The sequence below is a fragment of the Scyliorhinus torazame genome, chromosome 24 (genome assembly GCF_047496885.1).
Source record: "Scyliorhinus torazame isolate Kashiwa2021f chromosome 24, sScyTor2.1, whole genome shotgun sequence".
In the NCBI taxonomy this organism is placed as follows: Eukaryota; Metazoa; Chordata; class Chondrichthyes; order Carcharhiniformes; family Scyliorhinidae; genus Scyliorhinus; species Scyliorhinus torazame.
In genome coordinates this window covers 28,579,224-28,606,681 of record NC_092730.1, presented here as the reverse complement: position 1 = coordinate 28,606,681, position 27,458 = coordinate 28,579,224, and positions in this window count along the sequence as shown.

Here is a 27,458-nt window from a genome sequence, read left to right as displayed (position 1 = left end):
TCAGAGAGTGAGTAAATCCCACACTCACACTGTATCAGAGACTGAGTAAATCCCACACTCACACACTGTATCAGAGAGTGACTAAATCCCACACTCACACCCTGTATCAGAGAGTGAGTAAATCCCACACTCACACACTGTATCAGAGAGTGAGTAAATCCCACACTCACACACTGTATCAGAGAGTGACTAAATCCCACAGTCACACACTGTATCAGAGAGTGACTAAATCCCAAACTCACACTGTATATCACAGAGTGAATAAATCCCACACTCAACACTGTATCAGAGAGTGAGTAAATCCCATACTCACACACTGTATCAGAGAGTGACTAAACCCCACACTCACACACTGTATCAGTGAGTGAGTAAATCCCACACTCATACTGTATCAGAGAGTGAGTAAATCCCACACTCACACTGTATCAGAGAGTGAGTAAATCCCACACTCACACACAGGATCAGAGAGTGAGTAAATCCCACATTCACACACAGTATCAGAGAGTGAGTAAATCCCACACTCACACACTGTATCAGAGAGTGAGTAAATCCCACACTCACACACTGTATCAGAGAGTGAGTAAATCCCACACTCACACTGTATCAGAGAGTGAGTTAATCCCACACTCACACACTGTATCAGAGAGTGAGTAAATCCCACACTCACACTGTATCAGAGAGTGATAAATCCCACACTCACACACAGTATCAGAGAGTGAGTAAATCCCACACTCACACACTGTATCAGAGAGTGACTCTGTCCAACACTCACACACTGTATCAGAGAGTGAGTAAATCCCACGCTCACACACTGTATCAGAGAGTGAGGAAATCCCACATTCACACACTGGATCACAGATTGAGTAAATCCCACACTCACACACTGTATCAGTGAGTGACTAAATCCCACACTCACACACTGTATCAGTGAGTGAGTAAATCCCACGCTCACACACTGTATCAGAGAGTGAGGAAATCCCACATTCACACACTGTATCACAGATTGAGTAAATCCCACACTCACACACTGTATCAGTGAGTGACTAAATCCCACACTCACACACTGTATCAGAGAGTGAGTAAATCCCACACTCACACTGTAGCACAGAGTGAGTAAATCCCACACTCACACACAGTATCAGAGAGTGAGTAAATCCCACACTCACACACTGTATCAGAGAGTGAGTAAATCCCACACTCACACACTGTATCAGAGAGTGAGTAAATCCCACACTCACACTGTATCAGAGACTGAGTAAATCCCACACTCACACACTGTATCAGAGAGTGACTAAATCCCACACTCACACCCTGTATCAGAGAGTGAGTAAATCCCACACTCACACACTGTATCAGAGAGTGACTAAATCCCACAGTCACACACTGTATCAGAGAGTGACTAAATCCCAAACTCACACTGTATATCACAGAGTGAATAAATCCCACACTCAACACTGTATCAGAGAGTGAGTAAATCCCATACTCACACACTGTATCAGAGAGTGACTAAATCCCACACTGACACACTGTATCAGTGAGTGAGTAAATCCCACACTCATACTGTATCAGAGAGTGAGTAAATCCCACACTCACACTGTATCAGAGAGTGAGTAAATCCCACACTCACACTGTATCAGAGAGTGAGTAAATCCCACACTCACACACAGGATCAGAGAGTGAATAGATCCCACATTCACACACAGTATCAGAGAGTGAGTAAATCCCACACTCACACACTGTATCAGAGAGTGAGTAAATCCCACACTCACACACTGTATCAGAGAGTGAGTAAATCCCACACTCACACTGTATCAGAGAGTGAGTTAATCCCACACTCACACACTGTATCAGAGAGTGAGTAAATCCCACACTCACACACTGTATCAGAGAGTGAGTTAATCCCACACTCACACTGTATCAGAGACTGAGTAAATCCCACACTCACACACTGTATCAGAGAGTGACTAAATCCCACACTCACACACTGTATCAGAGAGTGAGTAAATCCCACACTCACTCACAGTATCAGAGAGTGAGTAAATCCCACACTCACAGACTGTATCAGAGAGTGAGTAAATCCCACACTCACACACTCTATCAGAGAGTGAGTAAATCCCACACTCACACTGTATCAGAGAGTGAGCAAATCCCACACTCACACACTGTATCAGAGAGTGGGTAAATCCCACCCACACACTGTATCAGAGAGTGAGTAAATCCCACACCCACACACTGTATCAGAGAGTGAGGAAATCCCACATTCACACACTGTATCACAGATTGAGTAAATCCCACACTCACACACTGTATCAGTGAGTGACTAAATCCCACACTCACACACTGTATCAGAGAGTGAGTAAATCCCACACTCACACTGTAGCACAGAGTGAGTAAATCCCACACTCACACACAGTATCAGAGAGTGAGTAAATCCCACACTCACACACTGTATCAGAGAGTGAGTAAATCCCACACTCACACACTGTATCAGAGAGTGAGTAAATCCCACACTCACACTGTATCAGAGACTGAGTAAATCCCACACTCACACACTGTATCAGAGAGTGACTAAATCCCACACTCACACCCTGTATCAGAGAGTGAGTAAATCCCACACTCACACACTGTATCAGAGAGTGACTAAATCCCACAGTCACACACTGTATCAGAGAGTGACTAAATCCCAAACTCACACTGTATATCACAGAGTGAATAAATCCCACACTCAACACTGTATCAGAGAGTGAGTAAATCCCATACTCACACACTGTATCAGAGAGTGACTAAATCCCACACTGACACACTGTATCAGTGAGTGAGTAAATCCCACACTCATACTGTATCAGAGAGTGAGTAAATCCCACACTCACACTGTATCAGAGAGTGAGTAAATCCCACACTCACACTGTATCAGAGAGTGAGTAAATCCCACACTCACACACAGGATCAGAGAGTGAATAAATCCCACATTCACACACAGTATCAGAGAGTGAGTAAATCCCACACTCACACACTGTATCAGAGAGTGAGTAAATCCCACACTCACACACTGTATCAGAGAGTGAGTAAATCCCACACTCACACTGTATCAGAGAGTGAGTTAATCCCACACTCACACACTGTATCAGAGAGTGAGTAAATCCCACACTCACACACTGTATCAGAGAGTGAGTTAATCCCACACTCACACTGTATCAGAGACTGAGTAAATCCCACACTCACACACTGTATCAGAGAGTGACTAAATCCCACACTCACACATTGTATCAGAGAGTGAGTAAATCCCACAGTCACACACTGTATCAGAGAGTGAGTAAATCCCACACTCACACACTGTTTCACAGAGTGAGTAAATCCCACACTCACACACAGTATCAGAGAGTGAGTAAATCCCACACTCACACTGTATCACAGAGTGAGTACATCCCACACTCACACATTGTATCAGAGAGTGAGTAAATCCCACAGTCACACACTGTATCAGAGAGTGAATAAATCCCATACTCACACACTGTATCAGCGAGTGAGTAAGTCCCACACTCTCACACTGTATCTGAGAGTGAGTAAATCCCACAATCACACTGTATCAGAGAGTGAGCAAATCACACGCTCTCACACTGTATCAGAGAGTGAGTAAACCCCACACTCACACACAGTATCAGAGAGTGAGTAAATCCCACACTCACACTGTATCAGAGAGTGAGTAAATCCCACACTCACACACTGTATCAGAGAGGGAGTAAATCCCACACTCACACTGTATCACAGAGTGAGTAAATCCCACACTCACACACAGTATCAGAGAGTGAGTAAATCCCACACTCACACACTGTATCAGAGAGTGAGTAAATCCCACACTCACACACTGTATCAGAGAGTGAGTAAATCCCACTCTCACACTGTATCAGAGACTGAGTAAATCCCACACTCACACACTGTATCAGAGAGTGACTAAATCCCACACTCACACATTGTATCAGAGAGTGAGTAAATCCCACACTCACACACTGTATCAGAGAGTGAGTAAATCCCACACTCACACACTGTATTACAGAGTGAGTAAATCCCACACTCACACACAGTATCAGAGAGTGAGGAAATCCCACACTCACACTGTAGCACAGAGTGAGTAAATCCCACACTCACACACAGTATCAGAGAGTGAGTAAATCCCACACTCACACACTGTATCAGAGAGTGAGTAAATCCCACACTCACACACTGTATCAGAGAGTGAGTAAATCCCACACTCACACTGTATCAGAGACTGAGTAAATCCCACACTCACACACTGTATCAGAGAGTGACTAAATCCCACACTCACACCCTGTATCAGAGAGTGAGTAAATCCCACACTCACACACTGTATCAGAGAGTGAGTAAATCCCACACTCACACACTGTATCAGAGAGTGACTAAATCCCACAGTCACACACTGTATCAGAGAGTGACTAAATCCCAAACTCACACTGTATATCACAGAGTGAATAAATCCCACACTCAACACTATATCAGAGAGTGAGTAAATCCCATACTCACACACTGTATCAGAGAGTGACTAAACCCCACACTCACACACTGTATCAGTGAGTGAGTAAATCCCACACTCATACTGTATCAGAGAGTGAGTAAATCCCACACTCACACTGTATCAGAGAGTGAGTAAATCCCACACTCACACACAGGATCAGAGAGTGAGTAAATCCCACATTCACACACAGTATCAGAGAGTGAGTAAATCCCACACTCACACACTGTATGAGAGAGTGAGTAAATCCCACACTCACACACTGTATCAGAGAGTGAGTAAATCCCACACTCACACTGTATCAGAGAGTGAGTTAATCCCACACTCACACACTGTATCAGAGAGTGAGTAAATCCCACACTCACACTGTATCAGAGAGTGATAAATCCCACACTCACACACAGTATCAGAGAGTGAGTAAATCCCACACTCACACACTGTATCAGATAGTGACTATGTCCAACACTCACACACTGTATCAGAGAGTGAGTAAATCCCACGCTCACACACTGTATCAGAGAGTGAGGAAATCCCACATTCACACACTGGATCACAGATTGAGTAAATCCCACACTCACACACTGTATCAGTGATTGACTAAATCCCACACTCACACACTGTATCAGTGAGTGAGTAAATCCCACGCTCACACACTGTATCAGAGAGTGAGGAAATCCCACATTCACACACTGTATCACAGATTGAGTAAATCCCACACTCACACACTGTATCAGTGAGTGACTAAATCCCACACTCACACACTGTATCAGAGAGTGAGTAAATCCCACACTCACACTGTAGCACAGAGTGAGTAAATCCCACACTCACACACAGTATCAGAGAGTGAGTAAATCCCACACTCACACACTGTATCAGAGAGTGAGTAAATCCCACACTCACACACTGTATCAGAGAGTGAGTAAATCCCACACTCACACTGTATCAGAGACTGAGTAAATCCCACACTCACACACTGTATCAGAGAGTGACTAAATCCCACACTCACACCCTGTATCAGAGAGTGAGTAAATCCCACACTCACACACTGTATCAGAGAGTGACTAAATCCCACAGTCACACACTGTATCAGAGAGTGACTAAATCCCAAACTCACACTGTATATCACAGAGTGAATAAATCCCACACTCAACACTGTATCAGAGAGTGAGTAAATCCCATACTCACACACTGTATCAGAGAGTGACTAAATCCCACACTCACACACTGTATCAGTGAGTGAGTAAATCCCACACTCATACTGTATCAGAGAGTGAGTAAATCCCACACTCACACTGTATCAGAGAGTGAGTAAATCCCACACTCACACTGTATCAGAGAGTGAGTAAATCCCACACTCACACACAGGATCAGAGAGTGAATAAATCCCACATTCACACACAGTATCAGAGAGTGAGTAAATCCCACACTCACACACTGTATCAGAGAGTGAGTAAATCCCACACTCACACACTGTATCAGAGAGTGAGTAAATCCCACACTCACACTGTATCAGAGAGTGAGTTAATCCCACACTCACACACTGTATCAGAGAGTGAGTAAATCCCACACTCACACTGTATCAGAGAGTGATAAATCCCACACTCACACAAAGTATCAGAGAGTGAGTAAATCCCACACTCACACACTGTATCAGAGAGTGACTAAATCCCACACTCACGCACTGTATCAGAGAGTGAGTAAATCCCACACTCACACTGTATCAGAGAGTGACTATGTCCAACACTCACACACTGTATCAGAGAGTGAGTAAATCCCATACTCACACACTGTATCAGAGAGTGAGTAAATCCCATACTCACACACTGTATCAGAGAGTGAGTAAATCCCACACTCACACACTGTATCAGAGAGTGAGTAAATCCCATACTCACACACTGTATCAGAGAGTGAGTAAATCCCATACTCACACACTGTATCAGAGAGTGAGTAAATCCCACACTCACTCACAGTATCAGAGAGTGAGTAAATCCCACACTCACAGACTGTATCAGAGAGTGAGTAAATCCCACACTCACACACTCTATCAGAGAGTGAGTAAATCCCACACTCACACTGTATCAGAGAGTGAGCAAATCCCACACTCACACACTGTATCAGAGAGTGGGTAAATCCCACCCACACACTGTATCAGAGAGTGAGTAAATCCCACACCCACACACTATCAGAGAGTGAGTAAATCCCACACTCTCACACTGTATCAGAGAGTGAGTAAATCAAACACTCACACTGTATCAGAGAGTGAGTAAATCCCACACTCACGCACTGTATCAGAGAGTGAGTAAATCCCACACTCACACATTGTATTACAGAGTGAGTAAATCCCACACTCACACACAGTATCAGAGAGTGAGTAAATCCCACACTCACACTGTAGCACAGAGTGAGTAAATCCCACACTCACACACAGTATCAGAGAGTGAGTAAATCCCACACTCACACACTGTATCAGAGAGTGAGTAAATCCCACACTCACACACTGTATCAGAGAGTGAGTAAATCCCACACTCACACTGTATCAGAGACTGAGTAAATCCCACACTCACACACTGTATCAGAGAGTGAGTAAATCCCACACTCACACTGTAGCACAGAGTGAGTAAATCCCACACTCACACACAGTATCAGAGAGTGAGTAAATCCCACACTCACACTGTATCAGAGAGTGAGTTAATCCCACACTCACACACTGTATCAGAGAGTCAGTAAATCCCACACTCACACTGTATCAGAGAGTGATAAATCCCACACTCACACAAAGTATCAGAGAGTGAGTAAATCCCACACTCACACACTGTATCAGAGAGTGACTAAATCCCACACTCACGCACTGTATCAGAGAGTGAGTAAATCCCACACTCACACTGTATCAGAGAGTGACTATGTCCAACACTCACACACTGTATCAGAGAGTGAGTAAATCCCATACTCACACACTGTATCAGAGAGTGAGTAAATCCCATACTCACACACTGTATCAGAGAGTGAGTAAATCCCACACTCACACACTGTATCAGAGAGTGAGTAAATCCCATACTCACACACTGTATCAGAGAGTGAGTAAATCCCATACTCACACACTGTATCAGAGAGTGAGTAAATCCCACACTCACTCACAGTATCAGAGAGTGAGTAAATCCCACACTCACAGACTGTATCAGAGAGTGAGTAAATCCCACACTCACACACTCTATCAGAGAGTGAGTAAATCCCACACTCACACTGTATCAGAGAGTGAGCAAATCCCACACTCACACACTGTATCAGAGCGTGGGTAAATCCCACCCACACACTGTATCAGAGAGTGAGTAAATCCCACACCCACACACTATCAGAGAGTGAGTAAATCCCACACTCTCACACTGTATCAGAGAGTGAGTAAATCAAACACTCACACTGTATCAGAGAGTGAGTAAATCCCACACTCACGCACTGTATCAGAGAGTGAGTAAATCCCACACTCACACATTGTATTACAGAGTGAGTAAATCCCACACTCACACACAGTATCAGAGAGTGAGTAAATCCCACACTCACACTGTAGCACAGAGTGAGTAAATCCCACACTCACACACAGTATCAGAGAGTGAGTAAATCCCACACTCACACACTGTATCAGAGAGTGAGTAAATCCCACACTCACACACTGTATCAGAGAGTGAGTAAATCCCACACTCACACTGTATCAGAGACTGAGTAAATCCCACACTCACACACTGTATCAGAGAGTGACTAAATCCCACACTCACACCCTGTATCAGAGAGTGAGTAAATCCCACACTCACACACTGTATCAGAGAGTGAGTAAATCCCACACTCACACACTGTATCAGAGAGTGACTAAATCCCACAGTCACACACTGTATCAGAGAGTGACTAAATCCCAAACTCACACTGTATATCACAGAGTGAATAAATCCCACACTCAACACTGTATCAGAGAGTGAGTAAATCCCATACTCACACACTGTATCAGAGAGTGACTAAACCCCACACTCACACACTGTATCAGTGAGTGAGTAAATCCCACACTCATACTGTATCAGAGAGTGAGTAAATCCCACACTCACACTGTATCAGAGAGTGAGTAAATCCCACACTCACACACAGGATCAGAGAGTGAGTAAATCCCACATTCACACACAGTATCAGAGAGTGAGTAAATCCCACACTCACACACTGTATCAGAGAGTGAGTAAATCCCACACTCACACACTGTATCAGAGAGTGAGTAAATCCCACACTCACACTGTATCAGAGAGTGAGTTAATCCCACACTCACACACTGTATCAGAGAGTGACTAAATCCCACACTCACACTGTATCAGAGAGTGATAAATCCCACACTCACACACAGTATCAGAGAGTGAGTAAATCCCACACTCACACACTGTATCAGAGAGTGACTATGTCCAACACTCACACACTGTATCAGAGAGTGAGTAAATCCCACGCTCACACACTGTATCAGAGAGTGAGGAAATCCCACATTCACACACTGGATCACAGATTGAGTAAATCCCACACTCACACACTGTATCAGTGAGTGACTAAATCCCACACTCACACACTGTATCAGTGAGTGAGTAAATCCCACGCTCACACACTGTATCAGAGAGTGAGGAAATCCCACATTCACACACTGTATCACAGATTGAGTAAATCCCACACTCACACACTGTATCAGTGAGTGACTAAATCCCACACTCACACACTGTATCAGAGAGTGAGTAAATCCCACACTCACACTGTAGCACCGAGTGAGTAAATCCCACACTCACACACAGTATCAGAGAGTGAGTAAATCCCACACTCACACACTGTATCAGAGAGTGAGTAAATCCCACACTCACACACTGTATCAGAGAGTGAGTAAATCCCACACTCACACTGTATCAGAGACTGAGTAAATCCCACACTCACACACTGTATCAGAGAGTGACTAAATCCCACACTCACACCCTGTATCAGAGAGTGAGTAAATCCCACACTCACACACTGTATCAGAGAGTGACTAAATCCCACAGTCACACACTGTATCAGAGAGTGACTAAATCCCAAACTCACACTGTATATCACAGAGTGAATAAATCCCACACTCAACACTGTATCAGAGAGTGAGTAAATCCCATACTCACACACTGTATCAGAGAGTGACTAAATCCCACACTCACACACTGTATCAGTGAGTGAGTAAATCCCACACTCATACTGTATCAGAGAGTGAGTAAATCCCACACTCACACTGTATCAGAGAGTGAGTAAATCCCACACTCACACTGTATCAGAGAGTGAGTAAATCCCACACTCACACACAGGATCAGAGAGTGAATAAACCCACATTCACACACAGTATCAGAGAGTGAGTAAATCCCACACTCACACACTGTATCAGAGAGTGAGTAAATCCCACACTCACACACTGTATCAGAGAGTGAGTAAATCCCACACTCACACTGTATCAGAGAGTGAGTTAATCCCACACTCACACACTGTATCAGAGAGTGAGTAAATCCCACACTCACACTGTATCAGAGAGTGATAAATCCCACACTCACACAAAGTATCAGAGAGTGAGTAAATCCCACACTCACACACTGTATCAGAGAGTGACTAAATCCCACACTCACGCACTGTATCAGAGAGTGAGTAAATCCCACACTCACACTGTATCAGAGAGTGACTATGTCCAACACTCACACACTGTATCAGAGAGTGAGTAAATCCCATACTCACACACTGTATCAGAGAGTGAGTAAATCCCATACTCACACACTGTATCAGAGAGTGAGTAAATCCCACACTCACACACTGTATCAGAGAGTGAGTAAATCCCATACTCACACACTGTATCAGAGAGTGAGTAAATCCCATACTCACACACTGTATCAGAGAGTGAGTAAATCCCACACTCACTCACAGTATCAGAGAGTGAGTAAATCCCACACTCACAGACTGTATCAGAGAGTGAGTAAATCCCACACTCACACACTCTATCAGAGAGTGAGTAAATCCCACACTCACACTGTATCAGAGAGTGAGTAAATCCCACACTCACACACTATCAGAGAGTGAGTAAATCCCACACTCTCACACTGTATCAGAGAGTGAGTAAATCAAACACTCACACTGTATCAGAGAGTGAGTAAATCCCACACTCACGCACTGTATCAGAGAGTGAGTAAATCCTACACTCACACGCTGTATCAGAGAGTGAGTAAATCTCACACTCACACTGTATGAGAGAGTGAGTAAATCCCACACTCACGCACTGTATCAGAGAGTGAGTAAATCCCACACTCACACGCTGTATCAGAGAGTGAGTAAATCCCACACTCTGACACTGTATCAGAGAGTGAGTAAATCCCACACTCACACACTGTATCAGAGTGAGTAAATCCCATACTCACTCACTGTATCTGAGAGTGAGTAAATCCCACACTCACACACTGTATCAGAGAGTGAGTAAATCCCACACTCACACACTGTATCAGAGAGTGAGTAAATCCCACACATACACTGTATCAGAGAGTGAGTAAATCCCACATCCACACACTGTATCAGAGAGTGAGTAAATCACACACTCACACTGTATCAGAGAGTGAGTGAATCCCACACACACACTGTATCAGAGAGTGACTAAATCCCACAGTCACACACTGTATCAGAGAGTGACTAAATCCCATACTCACATACTGTATCAGAGAGTGACTAAATCCCACACTCAACACTGTATCAGAGAGTGACTAAATCCCACAATCACACACTGTATCAGAGAGTGACTAAATCCCACACTCACACACTGTATCAGAGAGTGAGTAAATCCCACACACACACACTGTATCAGAGAGTGAGTAAATCCCACACTCACACACTGTATCAGAGAGTGACTAAATCCCACACTCACACACTGTATCAGAGAGTGAGTAAATCCCACACTCACACACACTGTATCAGAGAATGAGTAAATCCCACACTCTCACACTGTATCAGAGAGTGAGTAAATCCCACACACACACACTGTATCAGAGAGTGAGTAAATCCCACACTCACACACTGTATCAGAGAGTGACTAAATCCCACACTCACACACTGTATCAGAGAGTGAGTAAATCCCACACTCACACTGTATCAGAGAGTGAGTGAATCCCACACACACACTTTATCAGAGAGTGACTAAATCCCACAGTCACACACTGTATCAGAGAGTGACTAAATCCCATACTCACATACTGTATCAGAGAGTGACTAAATCCCACACTCAACACTGTATCAGAGAGTGACTAAATCCCACAATCACACACTGTATCAGAGAGTGACTAAATCCCACACTCACACACTGTATCAGAGAGTGAGTAAATCCCACTCTCTCACAACGTTTCAGAGAGTGAGCAAATCCCACACTCACACACTGTATCAGAGAGTGACTAAATCCCACACTCACACACTGTATCAGATAGTGAGTAAATCCCACACTCACACACTGTATCAGAGAGTGAGTAAATCCCACACTCACACTGTATCAGAGACTGAGTAAATCCCTCACTCACACACTGTATCAGAGAGTGACTAAATCCCACACTCACACATTGTATCAGAGAGTGAGTAAATCCCACAGTCACACACTGTATCAGAGAGTGAGTAAATCCCACACTCACACACTGTATCACAGAGTGAGTAAATCCCACACTCACACACAGTATCAGAGAGTGAGTAAATCCCACACTCACACTGTATCACAGAGTGAGTAAATCCCACACTCACACACAGTATCAGAGAGTGAGTAAATCCCACACTCACACTGTATCACAGAGTGAGTACATCCCACACTCACACATTGTATCAGAGAGTGAGTAAATCCCACAGTCACACACTGTATCAGAGAGTGAATAAATCCCATACTCACACACTGTATCAGCGAGTGAGTAAGTCCCACACTCTCACACTGTATCTGAGAGTGAGTAAATCCCACAATCACACTGTATCAGAGAGTGAGTAAATCACACGCTCTCACACTGTATCAGAGAGTGAGTAAACCCCACACTCACACACAGTATCAGAGAGTGAGTAAATCCCACACTCACACTGTATCAGAGAGTGAGTAAATCCCACACTCACACACTGTATCAGAGAGGGAGTAAATCCCACACTCACACTGTATCACAGAGTGAGTAAATCCCAAACTCACACACAGTATCAGAGAGTGAGTAAATCCCACACTCACACACTGTATCAGAGAGTGAGTAAATCCCACACTCACACACTGTATCAGAGAGTGAGTAAATCCCACTCTCACACTGTATCAGAGACTGAGTAAATCCCACACTCACACACTGTATCAGAGAGTGACTAAATCCCACACTCACACATTGTATCAGAGAGTGAGTAAATCCCACACTCACACACTGTATCAGAGAGTGAGTAAATCCCACACTCACACACTGTATTACAGAGTGAGTAAATCCCACACTCACACACAGTATCAGAGAGTGAGTAAATCCCACACTCACACTGTAGCACAGAGTGAGTAAATCCCACACTCACACACAGTATCAGAGAGTGAGTAAATCCCACACTCACACACTGTATCAGAGAGTGAGTAAATCCCACACTCACACACTGTATCAGAGAGTGAGTAAATCCCACACTCACACTGTATCAGAGACTGAGTAAATCCCACACTCACACACAGTATCAGAGAGTGAATAAATCCCACACTCACACTGTAGCACAGAGTGAGTAAATCCCACACTCACACACAGTATCAGAGAGTGAGTAAATCCCACACTCACACACTGTATCAGAGAGTGAGTAAATCCCACACTCACACACTGTATCAGAGAGTGAGTAAATCCCACACTCACACTGTATCAGAGACTGAGTAAATCCCACACTCACACACTGTATCAGAGAGTGACTAAATCCCACACTCACACCCTGTATCAGAGAGTGAGTAAATCCCACACTCACACACTGTATCAGAGAGTGAGTAAATCCCACACTCACACACTGTATCGGAGAGTGACTAAATCCCACAGTCACACACTGTATCAGAGAGTGACTAAATGCCAAACTCACACTGTATATCACAGAGTGAATAAATCCCACACTCAACACTGTATCAGAAAGTGAGTAAATCCCATACTCACACACTGTATCAGAGAGTGACTAAACCCCACACTCACACACTGTATCAGTGAGTGAGTAAATCCCACACTCATACTGTATCAGAGAGTGAGTAAATCCCACACTCACACTGTATCAGAGAGTGAGTAAATCCCACACTCACACACAGGATCAGAGAGTGAGTAAATCCCACATTCACACACAGTATCAGAGAGTGAGTAAATCCCACACTCACACACTGTATGAGAGAGTGAGTAAATCCCACACTCACACACTGTATCAGAGAGTGAGTAAATCCCACACTCACACTGTATCAGAGAGTGAGTTAATCCCACACTCACACACTGTATCAGAGAGTGAGTAAATCCCACACTCACACTGTATCAGAGAGTGATAAATCCCACACTCACACACAGTATCAGAGAGTGAGTAAATCCCACACTCACACACTGTATCAGAGAGTGACTATGTCCAACACTCACACACTGTATCAGAGAGTGAGTAAATCCCACGCTCACACACTGTATCAGAGAGTGAGGAAATCCCACATTCACACACTGGATCACAGATTGAGTAAATCCCACACTCACACACTGTATCAGTGAGTGACTAAATCCCACACTCACACACTGTATCAGTGAGTGAGTAAATCCCACGCTCACACACTGTATCAGAGAGTGAGGAAATCCCACATTCACACACTGTATCACAGATTGAGTAAATCCCACACTCACACACTGTATCAGTGAGTGACTAAATCCCACACTCACACACTGTATCAGAGAGTGAGTAAATCCCACACTCACACTGTAGCACAGAGTGAGGAAATCCCACACTCACACACAGTATCAGAGAGTGAGTAAATCCCACACTCACACACTGTATCAGAGAGTGAGTAAATCCCACACTCACACACTGTATCAGAGAGTGAGTAAATCCCACACTCACACTGTATCAGAGACTGAGTAAATCCCACACTCACACACTGTATCAGAGAGTGACTAAATCCCACACTCACACCCTGTATCAGAGAGTGAGTAAATCCCACACTCACACACTGTATCAGAGAGTGACTAAATCCCACAGTCACACACTGTATCAGAGAGTGACTAAATCCCAAACTCACACTGTATATCACAGAGTGAATAAATCCCGCACTCAACACTGTATCAGAGAGTGAGTAAATCCCATACTCACACACTGTATCAGAGAGTGACTAAATCCCACACTCACACACTGTATCAGTGAGTGAGTAAATCCCACACTCATACTGTATCAGAGAGTGAGTAAATCCCACACTCACACTGTATCAGAGAGTGAGTAAATCCCACACTCACACTGTATCAGAGAGTGAGTAAATCCCACACTCACACACAGGATCAGAGAGTGAGTAAATCCCACATTCACACACAGTATCAGAGAGTGAGTAAATCCCACACTCACACACTGTATCAGAGAGTGAGTAAATCCCACACTCACACACTGTATCAGAGAGTGAGTAAATCCCACACTCACACTGTATCAGAGAGTGAGTTAATCCCACACTCACACACTGTATCAGAGAGTGAGTAAATCCCACACTCACACTGTATCAGAGAGTGATATATCCCACACTCACACAAAGTATCAGAGAGTGAGTAAATCCCACACTCACACACTGTATCAGAGAGTGACTAAATCCCACACTCACGCACTGTATCAGAGAGTGAGTAAATCCCACACTCACACTGTATCAGAGAGTGACTATGTCCAACACTCACACACTGTATCAGAGAGTGAGTAAATCCCATACTCACACACTGTATCAGAGCGTGAGTAAATCCCATACTCACACACTGTATCAGAGAGTGAGTAAATCCCACACTCACACACTGTATCAGAGAGTGAGTAAATCCCATACTCACACACTGTATCAGAGAGTGAGTAAATCCCATACTCACACACTGTATCAGAGAGTGAGTAAATCCCACACTCACTCACAGTATCAGAGAGTGAGTAAATCCCACACTCACAGACTGTATCAGAGAGTGAGTAAATCCCACACTCACACACTCTATCAGAGAGTGAGTAAATCCCACACTCACACTGTATCAGGGAGTGAGCAAATCCCACACTCACACACTGTATCAGAGAGTGGGTAAATCCCACCCACACACTGTATCAGAGAGTGAGTAAATCCCACACCCACACACTATCAGAGAGTGAGTAAATCCCACACTCTCACACTGTATCAGAGAGTGAGTAAATCAAACACTCACACTGTATCAGAGAGTGAGTAAATCCCACACTCACGCACTGTATCAGAGAGTGAGTAAATCCTACACTCACACGCTGTATCAGAGAGTGAGTAAATCTCACACTCACACTGTATCAGAGAGTGAGTAAATCCCACACTCACGCACTGTATCAGAGAGTGAGTAAATCCCACACTCACACGCTGTATCAGAGAGTGAGTAAATCCCACACTCTCACACTGTATCAGAGAGTGAGTAAATCCCACACTCACACACTGTATCAGAGTGAGTAAATCCCATACTCACACACTGTATCTGAGAGTGAGTAAATCCCACACTCACACACTGTATCAGAGAGTGAGTAAATCCCACACTCACACACTGTATCAGCGAGTGAGTAAATCCCACACATACACTGTATCAGAGAGTGAGTAAATCCCACATCCACACACTGTATCAGAGAGTGAGTAAATCACACACTCACACTGTATCAGAGAGTGAGTAAATCCCACACTCACAGACTGTATCAGAGAGTGAGTAAATCCCACACTCACACACTCTATCAGAGAGTGAGTAAATCCCACACTCACACTGTATCAGAGAGTGAGTAAATCCCACACTCACACACTATCAGAGAGTGAGTAAATCCCACACTCTCACACTGTATCAGAGAGTGAGTAAATCAAACACTCACACTGTATCAGAGAGTGAGTAAATCCCACACTCACGCACTGTATCAGAGAGTGAGTAAATCCTACACTCACACGCTGTATCAGAGAGTGAGTAAATCTCACACTCACACTGTATGAGAGAGTGAGTAAATCCCACACTCACGCACTGTATCAGAGAGTGAGTAAATCCCACACTCACACGCTGTATCAGAGAGTGAGTAAATCCCACACTCTGACACTGTATCAGAGAGTGAGTAAATCCCACACTCACACACTGTATCAGAGTGAGTAAATCCCATACTCACTCACTGTATCTGAGAGTGAGTAAATCCCACACTCACACACTGTATCAGAGAGTGAGTAAATCCCACACTCACACACTGTATCAGAGAGTGAGTAAATCCCACACATACACTGTATCAGAGAGTGAGTAAATCCCACATCCACACACTGTATCAGAGAGTGAGTAAATCACACACTCACACTGTATCAGAGAGTGAGTGAATCCCACACACACACTGTATCAGAGAGTGACTAAATCCCACAGTCACACACTGTATCAGAGAGTGACTAAATCCCATACTCACATACTGTATCAGAGAGTGACTAAATCCCACACTCAACACTATATCAGAGAGTGACTAAATCCCACAATCACACACTGTATCAGAGAGTGACTAAATCCCACACTCACACACTGTATCAGAGAGTGAGTAAATCCCACACACACACACTGTATCAGAGAGTGAGTAAATCCCACACTCACACACTGTATCAGAGAGTGACTAAATCCCACACTCACACACTGTATCAGAGAGTGAGTAAATCCCACACTCACACACACTGTATCAGAGAATGAGTAAATCCCACACTCTCACACTGTATCAGAGAGTGAGTAAATCCCACACACACACACTGTATCAGAGAGTGAGTAAATCCCACACTCACACACTGTATCAGAGAGTGACTAAATCCCACACTCACACACTGTATCAGAGAGTGAGTAAATCCCACACTCACACTGTATCAGAGAGTGAGTGAATCCCACACACACACTGTATCAGAGAGTGACTAAATCCCACAGTCACACACTGTATCAGAGAGTGACTAAATCCCATACTCACATACTGTATCAGAGAGTGACTAAATCCCACACTCAACACTGTATCAGAGAGTGACTAAATCCCACAATCACACACTGTATCAGAGAGTGACTAAATCCCACACTCACACACTGTATCAGAGAGTGAGTAAATCCCACTCTCTCACAACGTTTCAGAGAGTGAGCAAATCCCACACTCACACACTGTATCAGAGAGTGAGTAAATCCCACACTCACACACTGTATCAGTGAGTGAGTAAATCCCACACTCACACACAGTATCAGAGAGTGAGTAAATCCCACACTCACACTGTATCAGAGACTGAGTAAATCCCTCACTCACACACTGTATCAGAGAGTGAGTAAATCCCACACTCACACTGTACCACAGAGTGAGTACATCCCACACTCACACATTGTATCAGAGAGTGAGTAAATCCCACAGTCACACACTGTATCAGAGAGTGAATAAATCCCATACTCACACACTGTATCAGCGAGTGAGTAAGTCCCACACTCTCACACTGTATCTGAGAGTGAGTAAATCCCACAATCACACTGTATCAGAGAGTGAGTAAATCACACGCTCTCACACTGTATCAGAGAGTGAGTAAACCCCACACTCACACACAGTATCAGAGAGTGAGTAAATCCCACACTCACACTGTATCAGAGAGTGAGTAAATCCCACACTCACACACTGTATCAGAGAGGGAGTAAATCCCACACTCACACTGTATCACAGAGTGAGTAAATCCCAAACTCACACACAGTATCAGAGAGTGAGTAAATCCCACACTCACACACTGTATCAGAGAGTGAGTAAATCCCACACTCACACACTGTATCAGAGAGTGAGTAAATCCCACTCTCACACTGTAACAGAGACTGAGTAAATCCCACACTCACACACTGTATCAGAGAGTGACTAAATCCCACACTCACACATTGTATCAGAGAGTGAGTAAATCCCACACTCACACACTGTATCAGAGAGTGAGTAAATCCCACACTCACACACTGTATTACAGAGTGAGTAAATCCCACACTCACACACAGTATCAGAGAGTGAGTAAATCCCACACTCACACTGTAGCACAGAGTGAGTAAATCCAACACTCACACACAGTATCAGAGAGTGAGTAAATCCCACACTCACACACTGTATCAGAGAGTGAGTAAATCCCACACTCACACACTGTATCAGAGAGTGAGTAAATCCCACACTCACACTGTATCAGAGACTGAGTAAATCCCACACTCACACACAGTATCAGAGAGTGAATAAATCCCACACTCACACTGTAGCACAGAGTGAGTAAATCCCACACTCACACACAGTATCAGAGAGTGAGTAAATCCCACACTCACACACTGTATCAGAGAGTGAGTAAATGCCACACTCACACACTGTATCAGAGAGTGAGTAAATCCCACACTCACACTGTATCAGAGACTGAGTAAATCCCACACTCACACACTGTATCAGAGAGTGACTAAATCCGACACTCACACCCTGTATCAGAGAGTGAGTAAATCCCACACTCACACACTGTATCAGAGAGTGAGTAAATCCCACACTCACACACTGTATCGGAGAGTGACTAAATCCCACAGTCACACACTGTATCAGAGAGTGACTAAATCCCAAACTCACACTGTATATCACAGAGTGAATAAATCCCACACTCAACACTGTATCAGAAAGTGAGTAAATCCCATACTCACACACTGTATCAGAGAGTGACTAAACCCCACACTCACACACTGTATCAGTGAGTGAGTAAATCCCACACTCATACTGTATCAGAGAGTGAGTAAATCCCACACTCACACTGTATCAGAGAGTGAGTAAATCCCACACTCACACACAGGATCAGAGAGTGAGTAAATCCCACATTCACACACAGTATCAGAGAGTGAGTAAATCCCACACTCACACACTGTATGAGAGAGTGAGTAAATCCCACACTCACACACTGTATCAGAGAGTGAGTAAATCCCACACTCACACTGTATCAGAGAGTGAGTTAATCCCACACTCACACACTGTATCAGAGAGTGAGTAAATCCCACACTCACACTGTATCAGAGAGTGATAAATCCCACACTCACACACAGTATCAGAGAGTGAGTAAATCCCACACTCACACACTGTATCAGAGAGTGACTATGTCCAACACTCACACACTGTATCAGAGAGTGAGTAAATCCCACGCTCACACACTGTATCAGAGAGTGAGGAAATCCCACATTCACACACTGGATCACAGATTGAGTAAATCCCACACTCACACACTGTATCAGTGAGTGACTAAATCCCACACTCACACATTGTATCAGTGAGTGAGTAAATCCCACGCTCACACACTGTATCAGAGAGTGAGGAAATCCCACATTCACACACTGTATCACAGATTGAGTAAATCCCACACTCACACACTGTATGAGTGAGTGACTAAATCCCACACTCACACACTGTATCAGAGAGTGAGTAAATCCCACACTCACACTGTAGCACAGAGTGAGTAAATCCCACACTCACACACAGTATCAGAGAGTGAGTAAATCCCACACTCACACACTGTATCAGAGAGTGAGTAAATCCCACACTCACACACTGTATCAGAGAGTGAGTAAATCCCACACTCACACTGTATCAGAGACTGAGTAAATCCCACACTCACACATTGTATCAGAGAGTGAGTAAATCCCACACTCACACACTGTATCAGAGAGTGAGTAAATCCCACACTCACACACTGTATTACAGAGTGAGTAAATCCCACACTCACACACAGTATCAGAGAGTGAGTAAATCCCACACTCACACTGTAGCACAGAGTGAGTAAATCCCACACTCACACACAGTATCAGAGAGTGAGTAAATCCCACACTCACACACTGTATCAGAGAGTGAGTAAATCCCACACTCACACACTGTATCAGAGAGTGAGTAAATCCCACACTCACACTGTATCAGAGACTGAGTAAATCCCACACTCACACACAGTATCAGAGAGTGAATAAATCCCACACTCACACTGTAGCACAGAGTGAGTAAATCCCACACTCACACACAGTATCAGAGAGTGAGTAAATCCCACACTCACACACTGTATCAGAGAGTGAGTAAATCCCACACTCACACACTGTATCAGAGAGTGAGTAAATCCCACACTCACACTGTATCAGAGACTGAGTAAATCCCACACTCACACACTGTATCAGAGAGTGACTAAATCCCACACTCACACCCTGTATCAGAGAGTGAGTAAATCCCACACTCACACACTGTATCAGAGAGTGAGTAAATCCCACACTCACACACTGTATCGGAGAGTGACTAAATCCCACAGTCACACACTGTATCAGAGAGTGACTAAATCCCAAACTCACACTGTATATCACAGAGTGAATAAATCCCACACTCAACACTGTATCAGAAAGTGAGTAAATCCCATACTCACACACTGTATCAGAGAGTGACTAAACCCCACACTCACACACTGTATCAGTGAGTGAGTAAATCCCACACTCATACTGTATCAGAGAGTGAGTAAATCCCACACTCACACTGTATCAGAGAGTGAGTAAATCCCACACTCACACACAGGATCAGAGAGTGAGTAAATCCCACATTCACACACAGTATCAGAGAGTGAGTAAATCCCACACTCACACACTGTATGAGAGAGTGAGTAAATCCCACACTCACACACTGTATCAGAGAGTGAGTAAATCCCACACTCACACTGTATCAGAGAGTGAGTTAATCCCACACTCACACACTGTATCAGAGAGTGAGTAAATCCCACACTCACACTGTATCAGAGAGTGATAAATCCCACACTCACACACAGTATCAGAGAGTGAGTAAATCCCACACTCACACACTGTATCAGAGAGTGACTATGTCCAACACTCACACACTGTATCAGAGAGTGAGTAAATCCCACGCTCACACACTGTATCAGAGAGTGAGGAAATCCCACATTCACACACTGGATCACAGATTGAGTAAATCCCACACTCACACACTGTATCAGTGAGTGACTAAATCCCACACTCACACACTGTATCAGTGAGTGAGTAAATCCCACGCTCACACACTGTATCAGAGAGTGAGGAAATCCCACATTCACACACTGTATCACAGATTGAGTAAATCCCACACTCACACACTGTATCAGTGAGTGACTAAATCCCACACTCACACACTGTATCAGAGAGTGAGTAAATCCCACACTCACACTGTAGCACAGAGTGAGTAAATCCCACACTCACACACAGTATCAGAGAGTGAGTAAATCCCACACTCACACACTGTATCAGAGAGTGAGTAAATCCCACACTCACACACTGTATCAGAGAGTGAGTAAATCCCACACTCACACTGTATCAGAGACTGAGTAAATCCCACACTCACACACTGTATCAGAGAGTGACTAAATCCCACACTCACACCCTGTATCAGAGAGTGAGTAAATCCCACACTCACACACTGTATCAGAGAGTGACTAAATCCCACAGTCACACACTGTATCAGAGAGTGACTAAATCCCAAACTCACACTGTATATCACAGAGTGAATAAATCCCACACTCAACACTGTATCAGAGAGTGAGTAAATCCCATACTCACACACTGTATCAGAGAGTGACTAAATCCCACACTCACACACTGTATCAGTGAGTGAGTAAATCCCACACTCATACTGTATCAGAGAGTGAGTAAATCCCACACTCACACTGTATCAGAGAGTGAGTAAATCCCACACTCACACTGTATCAGAGAGTGAGTAAATCCCACACTCACACACAGGATCAGAGAGTGAGTAAATCCCACATTCACACACAGTATCAGAGAGTGAGTAAATCCCACACTCACACACTGTATCAGAGAGTGAGTAAATCCCACACTCACACACTGTATCAGAGAGTGAGTAAATCCCACACTCACACTGTATCAGAGAGTGAGTTAATCCCACACTCACACACTGTATCAGAGAGTGAGTAAATCCCACACTCACACTGTATCAGAGAGTGATATATCCCACACTCACACAAAGTATCAGAGAGTGAGTAAATCCCACACTCACACACTGTATCAGAGAGTGACTAAATCCCACACTCACGCACTGTATCAGAGAGTGAGTAAATCCCACACTCACACTGTATCAGAGAGTGACTATGTCCAACACTCACACACTGTATCAGAGAGTGAGTAAATCCCATACTCACACACTGTATCAGAGAGTGAGTAAATCCCATACTCACACACTGTATCAGAGAGTGAGTAAATCCCACACTCACACACTGTATCAGAGAGTGAGTAAATCCCATACTCACACACTGTATCAGAGAGTGAGTAAATCCCATACTCACACACTGTATCAGAGAGTGAGTAAATCCCACACTCACTCACAGTATCAGAGAGTGAGTAAATCCCACACTCACAGACTGTATCAGAGAGTGAGTAAATCCCACACTCACACACTCTATCAGAGAGTGAGTAAATCCCACACTCACACTGTATCAGGGAGTGAGCAAATCCCACACTCACACACTGTATCAGAGAGTGGGTAAATCCCACCCACACACTGTATCAGAGAGTGAGTAAATCCCACACCCACACACTATCAGAGAGTGAGTAAATCCCACACTCTCACACTGTATCAGAGAGTGAGTAAATCAAACACTCACACTGTATCAGAGAGTGAGTAAATCCCACACTCACGCACTGTATCAGAGAGTGAGTAAATCCTACACTCACACGCTGTATCAGAGAGTGAGTAAATCTCACACTCACACTGTATCAGAGAGTGAGTAAATCCCACACTCACGCACTGTATCAGAGAGTGAGTAAATCCCACACTCACACGCTGTATCAGAGAGTGAGTAAATCCCACACTCTCACACTGTATCAGAGAGTGAGTAAATCCCACACTCACACACTGTATCAGAGTGAGTAAATCCCATACTCACACACTGTATCTGAGAGTGAGTAAATCCCACACTCACACACTGTATCAGAGAGTGAGTAAATCCCACACTCACACACTGTATCAGCGAGTGAGTAAATCCCACACATACACTGTATCAGAGAGTGAGTAAATCCCACATCCACACACTGTATCAGAGAGTGAGTAAATCACACACTCACACTGTATCAGAGAGTGAGTAAATCCCACACTCACACACTGTATCAGAGAGTGACTAAATCCCACAATCACTCACTGTATCAGAGAATGAGTAAATCCCACACACACACTGTATCAGAGAATGAGTAAACCCCACACACACACACACTGTATCAGAGAATGAGTAAATCCCACACTCTCACACTGTATCAGAGAGTGAGTAAATCCCACACACACACACTGTATCAGAGAGTGAGTAAATCCCACACTCACACACTGTATCAGAGAGTGACTAAATCCCACACTCACACACTGTATCAGAGAGTGAGGAAATCCCACTCTCTCACAACGTTTCAGAGAGTGAGCAAATCCCACACTCACACACTGTATCAGAGAGTGACTAAATCCCACACTCACACACTGTATCAGATAGTGAGTAAATCCCACACTCACACACTGTATCAGAGAGTGAGTAAATCCCACACTCACACTGTATAAGAGACTGAGTAAATCCCACACTCACACACTGTATCAGAGAGTGACTAAATCCCACACTCACACATTGTATCAGAGAGTGAGTAAATCCCACAGTCACACACTGTATCAGAGAGTGAGTAAATCCCACACTCACACACTGTATCACAGAGTGAGTATATCCCACACTCACACACAGTATCAGAGAGTGAGTAAATCCCACACTCACACTGTATCACAGAGTGAGTAAATCCCACACTCACACACAGTATCAGAGAGTGAGTAAATCCCACACTCACACTGTATCACAGAGTGAGTACATCCCACACTCACACATTGTATCAGAGAGTGAGTAAATCCCACAGTCACACACTGTATCAGAGAGTGAATAAATCCCATACTCACACACTGTATCAGCGAGTGAGTAAGTCCCACACTCTCACACTGTATCTGAGAGTGAGTAAATCCCACAATCACACTGTATCAGAGAGTGAGTAAATCACACGCTCTCACACTGTATCAGAGAGTGAGTAAACCCCACACTCACACACAGTATCAGAGAGTGAGTAAATCCCACACTCACACTGTATCAGAGAGTGAGTAAATCCCACACTCACACACTGTATCAGAGAGGGAGTAAATCCCACACTCACACTGTATCACAGAGTGAGTAAATCCCACACTCACACACAGTATCAGAGAGTGAGTAAATCCCACACTCACACACTGTATCAGAGAGTGAGTAAATCCCACACTCACACACTGTATCAGAGAGTGAGTAAATCCCACTCTCACACTGTATCAGAGACTGAGTAAATCCCACACTCACACACTGTATCAGAGAGTGACTAAATCCCACACTCACACATTGTATCAGAGAGTGAGTAAATCCCACACTCACACATTGTATCAGAGAGTGAGTAAATCCCACACTCACACACTGTATTACAGAGTGAGTAAATCCCACACTCACACCCTGTATCAGAGAGTGAGTAAATCCCACACTCACACACTGTATCAGAGAGTGAGTAAATCCCACACTCACACACTGTATCAGAGAGTGACTAAATCCCACAGTCACACACTGTATCAGAGAGTGACTAAATCCCAAACTCATACTGTATATCACAGAGTGAATAAATCCCACACTCAACACTGTATCAGAGAGTGAGTAAATCCCATACTCACACACTGTATCAGAGAGTGACTAAATTCCACACTCACACACTGTATCAGTGAGTGAGTAAATCCCACACGCATACTGTATCAGAGAGTGAGTAAATCCCACACTCACACTGTATCAGAGAGTGAGTAAATCCCACACTCACACACAGGATCAGAGAGTGAGTAAATCCCACATTCACACACAGTATCAGAGAGTGAGTAAATCCCACACTCACACACTAAATCAGAGAGTGAGTAAATCCCACACTCACACACTGTATCAGAGAGTGAGTAAATCCCACACTGACACTGTATCAGAGAGTGAGTTAATCCCACACTCACACACTGTATCAGAGAGTGAGTAAATCCCACACTCACACTGTATCAGAGAGTGATAAATCCCACACTCACACACAGTATCAGAGAGTGAGTTAATCCCACACTCACACACTGTATCAGAGAGTGAGTAAATCCCACACTCACACTGTATCAGAGAGTGATAAATCCCACACTCACACACAGTATCAGAGAGTGAGTAAATCCCATACTCACATACTGTATCAGAGAGTGAGTAAATCCCATACTCACACACTGTATCAGAGAGTGAGTAAATCCCACACTCACTCACAGTATCAGAGAGTGAGTAAATCCCACACTCACAGACTGTATCAGAGAGTGAGTAAATCCCACACTCACACACTGTATCAGAGAGTGAGTAAATCCCACACTCACACTGTATCAGAGAGTGAGCAAATCCCACACTCACACACTGTATCAGAGAGTGGGTAAATCCCACCCACACACTGTATCAGAGAGTGAGTAAATCCCACACCCACACTATCAGAGAGTGAGTAAATCCCACACTCACAGACTGTATCAGAGAGTGAGTAAATCCCACACTCACACACTCTATCAGAGAGTGAGTAAATCCCACACTCACACTGTATCAGAGAGTGAGTAAATCCCACACTCACACACTATCAGAGAGTGAGTAAATCCCACACTCTCACACTGTATCAGAGAGTGAGTAAATCAAACACTCACACTGTATCAGAGAGTGAGTAAATCCCACACTCACGCACTGTATCAGAGAGTGAGTAAATCCTACACTCACACGCTGTATCAGAGAGTGAGTAAATCTCACACTCACACTGTATGAGAGAGTGAGTAAATCCCACACTCACGCACTGTATCAGAGAGTGAGTAAATCCCACACTCACACGCTGTATCAGAGAGTGAGTAAATCCCACACTCTGACACTGTATCAGAGAGTGAGTAAATCCCACACTCACACACTGTATCAGAGTGAGTAAATCCCATACTCACTCACTGTATCTGAGAGTGAGTAAATCCCACACTCACACACTGTATCAGAGAGTGAGTAAATCCCACACTCACACACTGTATCAGAGAGTGAGTAAATCCCACACATACACTGTATCAGAGAGTGAGTAAATCCCACATCCACACACTGTATCAGAGAGTGAGTAAATCACACAGTCACACTGTATCAGAGAGTGAGTAAATCCCACACTCACACACTGTATCAGAGAATGAGTAAACCCCACACACACACACACTGTATCAGAGAATGAGTAAATCCCACACTCTCACACTGTATCAGAGAGTGAGTAAATCCCACACACACACACTGTATCAGAGAGTGAGTAAATCCCACACTCACACACTGTATCAGAGAGTGACTAAATCCCACAGTCACACACTGTATCAGAGAGTGACTAAATCCCATACTCACATACTGTATCAGAGAGTGACTAAATCCCACACTCAACACTGTATCAGAGAGTGACTAAATCCCACAATCACACACTGTATCAGAGAGTGACTAAATCCCACACTCACACACTGTATCAGAGAGTGAGTAAATCCCACTCTCTCACAACGTTTCAGAGAGTGAGCAAATCCCACACTCACACACTGTATCAGAGAGTGACTAAATCCCACACTCACACACTGTATCAGATAGTGAGTAAATCCC